Below are 9,310 nucleotides of genomic sequence, written 5' to 3'. Positions count from 1 at the left end.
TGACATCTGAGCATCCTCTGAAAGCTACAGCAGCTGGGGTGCCTGAAATGCCATTATCTTTCCCTGTAAGTGATAAGTCTCAAGAGGTGAAATCACTTTTTCCCTGGACTGTTTTCAATGGCAACATGTCAGGTTTTCATTGTCTAAAAGGGTCTTAAGTTTAAAATGCTTTTTCCTAAGTTCTTGGATAATTTAAATCCTTGACTGGTTCACTAAAATGCCATTTGTGATGAGGCTGGCTGGCGCAGGTGACATTCTAGAGAACAATGAGTTTTATTCTTCAAAATGCTCGTTCGATATTGGAACTTGATAACAGCTTAGGTTTAAAACTCTGTTTGCTTTTTCAACCTGATCCACTTCTAGTTGTGGAATTTACTTCCATGGACTTACAGTATAGAGTCCAAAATAAATATATATCCCACAGTATATTATGAAATGCTATTTGCCTCCTCCCTGGACAGCAGCGTGGGCCCAGCCCTCAGGCTGTGGGGAGACAGAAAACCCTGTGCTCTGACCCCATGACACCTCCTGCCTTTGCACAAATAAAGAAGACTAAATTTAAAGGAATGATGAAATGGACTAGAAAAAACCCATCTCCCTGCCAGCAGCTGAAAAACGGTGCTGGTTCTGAAGCAATGCCACCCTGCCAGGGGGACAGCCTGGGCCGTCAGATCTGAGCTCCTGCTCCCTGCTCGGTTCTGGACATAGTTCGTTCTCCCTACCTCTTACCTGGACAGGGCCAGTACCCACCACCCTTCTCCTTCCCCCTGTTCCTTTAGGACCTACAGACAGTTCCTTTAGGACTCTGCAGACAATGCATACAGCAAAGACTTCAAGCCCTGCTGCTCTAGGTGGGCAAACATCCCTATGAGTGCTGATGATTTATGGAAAATTATTTCTGGATCCCACATATTCTTTAAAAAAGGTACACATCGATCTATCTCGGATAAAATCAAAGTGCTTACCATTTATCTCACGAAGTCTTAGAAGACAGAGAGCATGGTTTCATTCCAGAACTCGTCACTCAAGGAAACGGAGAGATTTAACAGGATGATTTGTATCTTCGCTACAGGGTTTTAAACTCCATTAATGAAGAGAGAGTGATTAATAAACTGAGCATAGTCACCTCTGATTTGGGAAAGCCAGAGGTACCATTAAAGTCATCCTCAAGTATTCTAAATGTATCTCAGCAATTAACTGCTGCTTTCATCTTCTTAATATCCATCTGTACTAACAAGGGTTACGAACCAATAACAACTTTCATCAAAGGACTACAAGGAAGTATCTCAATTATCATTCAATGTGTCCAGACCCAGCTCTGGGTACAGTCTGTGATTTCTGATAGAATATGGAAAAGAAATATCAGAAAACTTACCACAAGAAATGAGAAAAATTATCACTAAAAACAATACTACCACCCTATTTAAATTAAAATATCAGTAGCCACCAGTTAATCTCACCTCTAATGATAGGGAAGGACAAATTGAAACCTATGTATTCACAATTCAAAGGGCAAAAGTGTGAGATATTTTCCCTATTTTAATATTAGGGGCCATCCATCAAGATATAAGAGTCAGAGCAATAGGACACAATGTCTGAGCAAAATATAACAATAATCACAGAATCACTTGGTTGGAAAAGACCCACTGGATCATCGAGTCTGAACATTCCCATCAATCACTAAACCATGTCCCTCAGCATCTCCTCTACCCATCTTTTAAACCCCTCCAGGGAAGGTGACTCAACCACCTCCCTGGGCAGCCTCTGCCAGTGTCCAATGACCCTTTCTGTGAAAAATTATATATATTATATATATAAAGTTCCAGTTTGGATTGAAATCTAACTCCCTTGACTTGTTGAATTATTGCTTTTTCCTTTGCACTCTGAAATCCTAAATGAAACGAAGCATCACGTGTCTGCTTAAGAGTGGACACTGACACACACCCCCAAACCTGATCAGGTGAGGGGCAGGGACAGAGGGTTTAAAAAGGCCCCACGAAGGTTTGAAGCTCTCTCTCCACAACACTCCGTGCAACTCTTGGTTTGTTTGTTTGTCTTGCCTCTCTCTGTCTGTTGTCTTGGTTTGTCTGTTTTCTCTCTCTGCACCCCTATCTCCTTGTCTGCTTGCCCCTATCTGTTTGTCTTGTCTCATGTTTGTGTGTTGTGTGTAGACACCCACCATCTTCTGGTGCCGCCAGATAATGAAACATGTGCATGTCTGATCTTTTAATTCCTGAGAAAAAATTAGCAACATTGACAAAGTAATAGCGAAAGCCACCAGTCTGGAGACCAGGTTAAAACCTGTCCACATGAGAGAAACAAAAGAGGAAATGAAGAAACAGAAAATCCAGAAGTTATGCCTGTTCTGGTTCTAGCCTCATCATGGCAGTAAGGGGGGTGACCGATGTCATTAGGGAGAAGCTTCAGCAAGAGAGATGCTTGCGCCTTAGCAACCGCTGCCCAATTATAAGTCTCTTCCAACAGCAGCCTCTGCTGTATTTGAGCTGGCAACATGCATGTGAAACTCCTGGCACTGTTAGTCCCTTGAAACATCCAGTCCATCTGCCGAGAGAGAATTAGGGGAAAGGGAAAGGCACTAGAAGAAGGAAGAGAAAGCAGCGCCCAGAAACTGGGTCAGGGAAATAGTGATTTATTTCCTTCGTCTGCAAATTAATGGCAGCTGCCATTACCTCCCGCAGGGAAGATACTAGCATGGAATGCTGCTGCTTCTGAATGTCTTCTCTTAGAGCGCTTTCAGTGCAAAGCAAGACTTGTAGGACTTTCAGTCTCGGGCAGAGAAGGTCGGAGAAGGGCAGAGAAGGTCGGAGAAGGATGGAGAAGGTTGGAGAAGGGCAGAGAAGGGCAAAGAAGGTCGGAGAAGGGCAGAGAAGGGCAGAGAATTTCAAAGAAGAGCAAAGAAGGTTGGAGAAGGGCAGAGAAGGTCGGAGAAGGTCGAGAAGGCAGAGAAGGTCGGAGAAGGGCAGAGAAGTTTGGAGAAGGTCGAGAAGGCAGAGAAGGTCAGAGAAGGGCAGAGAAGGTCGGAGAAGGGCAGAGAAGGTCGGAGAAGGGCAAAGAAGGGCAAAGAAGTGCAAAGAAGTTTGGAGAAGGGCAGAGAAGGTCGGAGAAGGGCAAAGAAGTTTGGTGAAGGTCGGAGAAGCGCAAAGAAGGGCAAGGAAGGTCAGAGAAGGTCAAAGAAGGTCAGAGAATGTTGTAGAGTGTCAGAGAATGTCAGAGAATGTCGGAGAAGGGCAGAGAAGGGCAAAGAAAGGCAGAGAATGTCAGAGAAGTTCAGAGAAGGGCAAAGAAGGTCGGAGAAATGCAAAGAAGGTCGGAGAAGGTCAAAGAAGGTTGGAGAAGGGCAAAGAAGTGCAAAGAAGTTCAAAGAAGATCGGAGAAGGGCAAAGAAGGGGCAAAGAATGGCGGAGAAGGGCAAAGAAGGGGCAAAGAATGGCGGAGAATGGCAAAGAAGGCTAAGAAGCTTGGAGAAGGCCAAAGAAGGTCGGAGAGGGGCCAAGAAGGTCGGAGAAGGGCCAAGAAGTTCAGAGAAGGGCAAAGAAGGTCGGAGAAGGGCAAAGAAGGTCAGAGAAGGTCAGAGAATTTCGGAGAAGGGCAAAGAAAGTCGGAGAAGGGCAAAAAAGTTTGGAGAAGGGCAAAAAAGTTTGGAGAAGGGCAGAAAAGATCAGACAAAGGCAAAGAATGGCAGAGAAAGGCAGAGAAGGGCAGAGAAAGGGTAGAGAGGGGCAGAGAAGGCCAGAGAAGGGCACAGAAGGGAAGAAAAATCAGAGAAGGGCAGAGAAATGCAGAGAAGGGCAGAGAAGGGCAGAGAATGGCAAAGAAGTTTGGAGAAGGTCAAAGAAGTTCAGAGATGGGCAAAGAAGGGCAAAGAATGTCGGAGAAGGTCGGAGAATGTTGGAGAAGGACGGAGAAAGGCAAAGAAGTTTGGAGAAACTCGGAGAAGGGCAAAGAAGTTCGGCGAAGGTCGGAGAAAAGCAGAGAAAGTCATAGAAGGGCAAAGAAGATCGGATAAGGTCGGAGAAAGGCAAAGAAGAGCAAAGAAGGGTAAAGAAGGTCGGAGAAGGGCAAAGAAGGGCAAAGAAGGTCGGAGAAGGGCAAAGAATTTCAGAGAAGGTCAAGGATGTTCAGAGAAGTGCAAAGAAGCTTCAAGAAGAGCAAAAAAGTCAGAGAATGGCAAAGAAGGTTGGAGAAGTTCAGAGAATGTCGGAAAATGTTGGAGAAGGGCAGAGAAAGGCAGAGAAGGGCAGAGAAGGGCAGAGAAGGGCAGAAAAGAGCAAAGAAGTTTGGAGAAGGGCAAAGAAGGTCGGAGAAGGGAAAAGAAGGACAAAGAAGTTAAAAGAAGGGCAAAGAAGGGAAAAAAAGGGCAAAGAAATTCAGAGAAGGTCAAAGAAGGGCAAAGAAGTGCAAAGAAGTTCAAAGAAGGTCGGAGAAGTGCAAATAAGGGCAAAGAAGGTCAAAGAAGTTCAAAGATAAGCAAGGAAAAGCAAAGAAGGTTGGAGAAGGTTGGAGAACATTGGACAACTTTGGAGAAGGTCAGAGAAGGTCAAAGAATTTCAGAGAAGGGCAAAGAATATTGGAGAAGGGCAAAGAAGAGCAAAGAAGGACAAGGAAGGGCAAAGAATATCTGAGAAGGTCGGAGAAGTTCAGAGAAGGGCAGAGAAGGTCGGAGATGGTTGGAGAAGGGCAAAGAAGGTCGGAGAAAGTCAGAGAAGTGCAAAGAATGGAAAAGAAGGGCAAAGAAGAGCAAAGAAGGGCATGGAAGGGCAAAGAAGTGCAAAGTAGGGCAAAGAAGGTCAAAGAAGTCCTGAGAAGTTTGGAGAAGTTCGGAGAATGCCAGAGAAAGGCAGAGAAGGTCAGAGAAGTTAGGAGGAGGTCGGAGAACATCGGAGAATGTCGGAGAAGAGCAAAGAAGTTCGTAGAAGGGCAAAGAAGGGCAAGGAAGGGCAAGAAAGGTCGGAGATGGGAAAAGAAGGGCAAAGAAGAGCAAAGAAGGTTGGAGAAGGGCAAAGAAGTTCATAGAAGGGCAGAAAAGGTCAGACAAAGGCAAAGAATGGCAGAGAAAGGCAGAGAAGGGCTGAGAGGGGCTGAGAGGATCAGAGAAGGGCAGAGAAGGGCAGAGAAGGGCAGAGAAAGTCGGAGAAGTGAAAAGAATGGAAAAGAAGGGCAAAAAAAGGGCAAAGAAGGGCAAAGAAGGTCAGAGAAGGACAAAGAATGGCAGAGAAGGGCAGAGAAGAGCAAACAAGGGCAAGGAAGGGCAAGAAAGGTCGGAGAATGTCGGAGAAGGGCAAAGAAGAGCAAAGAAGGGCAAAGAAGAGCAAAGAAGGGCAAAGAAGGTCGGAGAAGGGCAGAAAAGGTCAGACAAATGCAAAGAATAGCAGAGAAAGGCAGAGAAGGGCAGAGAAGGTACAGAAGGGAAGAGAAATCAGAGAAGGGCAGGGAAGTGCAGAGATGGGCAAAGAAGGGCAGAGAAGATCAAAAATGAGCAAAGAAATTTGGAGAAGGGCAAAGAAGGTCGGAGAAGGGCAAAGAAGTTTGGAGAGGGGCAAAGAAGGACAAAAAAGGGCAAAGAAGGTCGGAGAATGTTGTCGAAGGATGGAGAAGGGCAAAGAAGTTTGGAGAAAGTCGGAGAAGGGCAAAGAAGTTCGGAGAAGGTTGGAGAAAGGCAAAGAAGGGCGAAGAAGGTTGGAGATGGTTGGAGAATGTTGGAGAAGGTCGGAGAAGGGCAAAGAAAGTCAGAGAAGTGCAAAGAAGGTCGGAGAAGTGCAAAGAAGTTCGGAGAAGAGCAAAGAAGGGCAAAGAAGTGCAAAGAAGGGCAAAGAAGGGAAAGAAGGGAAAGAAGGGCAAAGAATGTTGGAGAAGGTCAGAGAAGTTCGGGGAAGTGCAGAGAAGGGCAAAGAAGGGCGAAGAAGGGCAAAGAAGGGCAGAGAAGAGCAAAGAAGGGCAAAGAAGTTCAGAGAATGTCGGAGAAGCACAAAGAAGTTCGGAGAAAGGTAAATAAGTTCGGAGAAGCACAAAGAAGTTCGGAGAAAGGTAAATAAGTTCGGAGAAGGCCGGAGAATTTCGGAGAATTTCGGAGATGGTAAGAGACGGGAAAAAAGGGAAGAGAAGGGTAGAGAAGGGCAAAGAAGTTCGGAGAAAGTCGGAGAAGGTCGGAGAAGGTCGGAGAAGAGCAAAGAAGGTCGGAGAAGGGCAAAGAAGGGTAAAGAAGGTCGGAGAAGGGCAAAGAAGGGCAGAGAAGGTTGGATAAATTCAGAGAAGGGCAAAGAAAGGCAAAGAAGGGCAAAAAATGGCAAATATGGGCAAAGAAGGGCAAACAAGGACAAACAAGGGCAAAGAAGGTTGGAGAAATTCGGAGAAGAGCAAAGAAGGTCGGAGAAGGTAAGAGAAGGGCAAATAAAGTCAGAGAAGGTTATAGAAAGGCAAAGAAGGTCGGAGAAGGGCAAAGAAGGTTGGAGAAGGGAAAAGAAGGTTGGAGAAGGGCAAAAAGGGTAAAGAAGGTCAGAGAAAGGCAAAGAAATTTGGAGAAGGTCAGTGAAGTTCGGAGAAGTGCAAAGAAATTCACAGAAGTGCAAAGAAGGGCACAGAAGGGCAAAGAAGGGCAAAGAAGTTCGGAGAAGGGCAAAGAAGTTCGGAAAAGCACAAAGAAGAGCAAAGAAGGTCGGAGAAGATTGAAGAAGATCAGAGAAGGTCAGAGAAGGGCAGACAAGGTCGGAGAAGAGCAAAGAAGGTCGGAGAAGGTCTGCGAAGTTCTGAGAAGGTCAGAGAAGGTTGGAAAAGTGCAATGAAGGAGAAAAAAGGTTGGGGAAGTGCAAAGAAGTGCAAAGAAGGTCGGAGATGGCCAATGAAGGGCAAAGAAGGTCAGAGAAGTTTGGAGAAGGTCGGAGAAGGGCAAAGAATGGCAAAGAAGTGCAAAGAAGTGCAAAGAGTGGCAATGAAGGGCAAAGAAGGGCAAAGAAGGGCAAAGAAGGGCAAGGAAGTTCGGAGAAGGTCGGAGAAGTTCAGAGAAGGGCAAAGAAGGGCAAAGAAGTTCAGAGAAGGGCAAGGAAGTTTGGAGAAGGGCAGAAAAGGTGAGACAAAGGCAGAGAAAGGCAGAGAAGGGCAGAGAAGGGAACAGAAGGGAACAGAAGGGAAGAAAAATCAGAGAAGGGCAGCAAAGAGTAGAGAAGGGCAAAGAAGTGCAGAGAAGGGCAAAGAAGGGCAAATAAGGTCAGATAATGTCAGAATATGACGGAGAAGGGCAAAGAAGTTCGGAGAAGGTCAGAGTAGGGCAAAGAAGGCAGAGAAGGGAAAAGAACAGCAGAGAAGGGTAGAGAAAGGCAGAGAAAGGCAGAGAAGGGGAAAGAATGTCGGAGAAGGGCAAAGAAGTTCAGAGATGGTCAAAGAAGGGCAAAGAAGAGAAAAAAAGGGCTAAAAAGTGCAAACAAAGTCAGAGAAGGGCAAAGAAGCGCAAAGAAGTGCAAAGAAGTTCAAAGAAGGTCGGAGAAGGGCAAATAAAGGCAAAGAAGGGCAAAGAAGGTCAAAGAAGGGCAAAGAAGGTCAGGGAACATCGGAGAATTTTGGAGAAGTTCGGAGAAGGTCAAATAATTTCAAAGAAGGGCAAAGAAGGGAAAAGAATATTGGAGAAGGGCAAAAAAGGTCGGAGAAGGTCAGAGGAGGGCAAAGAATGGCAAAGACGGGCAAAAAAGGGTAAAGAAGTGCAAAGAAGGGCAAAGAAGTGCAAAGTAGGGCAAAGAAGGTCAAAGAAGTTCCGAGAAGTTCCAAGAAGTTCAAGGAAATTTGGAGAAGGTCGGAGAAGGTCATAGAAGGTCAGAGAAAGGCAGAGAAGGTCAGAGAAGTTCAGAGAAGGTCAGAGAAGATCGGAGAATGTCGGAGAAGAGCAAAGAAGTTCGGAGAAGAGCAAAGAAGTTCGGAGAAGGGCAAAGAAGTTTGGAGAAGGGCAAAGAAGGGCAAATAAGGGCAAAGAAGAGCAAAGAAGGTCGGAGAAGGGAAAAGAAGTTTGCAGAAATGAAAAGAAGTTCGGAGAAGTGCAAAGAAGGTCAGAGAAGGGCAAAGAATGTTGGAGGAGTTCGGAGAAGGTCAGAGAAATGCAAAGAAGGTCAGAGAATGGCAAAGAATGTCAGAGAAATGCAAAGAAGGTCGGAGAAGGTTGTAGAAGGGCAAAGAAGTGCAAAGAAGTTTGGAGAAGCGCAGAAATGTTCAGAGAAAGGCAGAGAATGGCAGAGAAAGGCAGAGAAAGGCAGAGAAGAGCAAAGAAGAGCGGAGAAGGGCAGAGATGAGCAAAGAATGGCAGAGAAGGTCAGAAAAGGGCAAAGAAGGTCGGAGAAGGGCAAAGAAGTTTGGAGAATGGCAAAGAAGGGCAAAGAAGATCAGAGAAGGTCGGAGAAGTTTGGAGAATTTCGGAGAATTTCAGAGAAGTTCGTGGAAGCGAAAAGAAGTTCGGAGAAGGGCAAAGAAGTTCGGAGAAGGCCGAAGAATTTCAGTGAAACTCAGATATTGTTGGAGAAGGGAAAAAAAGGGATAAGAAGGGCAGACAAGGGCAGAGAAATGCAGAGAAGGGCAGAGAAGTGCAGAGAGGTGCAAAAAAGTTCGGAGAAGGTAGGAGAAGTCAAAGAAGGTTGGAGAAAAGCAAAGAAGTTCAGAGAAGGGCAAAGAAGGTGGGAGACGGGCAAAATAGTTTGGAGAAGGTTAAATAGGGTTTGAGAAGGGCAAAGAAGGTCGGAGACGGGCAAAGAAGTTCGAAGAATATCGGAGAAGTGCGGAGAAGTGCAAAGAAGGGCAGAGAAGGGCAAAGAAGGGCAGAGAAGCTCGGATAAATTTGGATAAATGCGGAGAAGTGCAAAGAAGGGCAAAAAATGGCAAAGAAGGGCAAAGAATGGCATAGAAGGGCAAAGAATGGCATAGAAGGGCAAAGAATGTCATAGAAGGGCAAAGAAAGCTGGAGAAGGGAAAAGAAGTTCGAAGAAGGGCAAAGAAGTTCGGAGAAGGGCAAAGAAGTTCAGAGAAGGGCAGAGAAGTTCAGAGAAGGGCAAAGAAGGGCAGAGAAGTGAAGAGAAGGGCAGAGAAGGGCAAAGAAGTTCAGAAAAGGGTAAAGAAGTTTATAGAAGGGCAGAGAAGGGCAAAGAAGGCCGGAGAAGGTCGGAGAAGTGCGGAGAAGGGCAAAGAAGGTCAAAGAAGGGCAAAGACGGGCAAAGAAGGGCAGAGAAGGGCAGAGGAGGGAAAAGAAGTTTGGAGAAATGAAAAGAAGTTCAGAGAAGCACAAAGAAGGTTGGAGACGGGCAAAGAATGTTGGAGGAGT

The sequence above is a fragment of the Phaenicophaeus curvirostris genome, chromosome 12, assembly GCF_032191515.1.
Source record: "Phaenicophaeus curvirostris isolate KB17595 chromosome 12, BPBGC_Pcur_1.0, whole genome shotgun sequence".
NCBI lineage: Eukaryota > Metazoa > Chordata > Aves > Cuculiformes > Cuculidae > Phaenicophaeus > Phaenicophaeus curvirostris.
Note: the sequence above shows the minus strand (reverse complement) of the source record.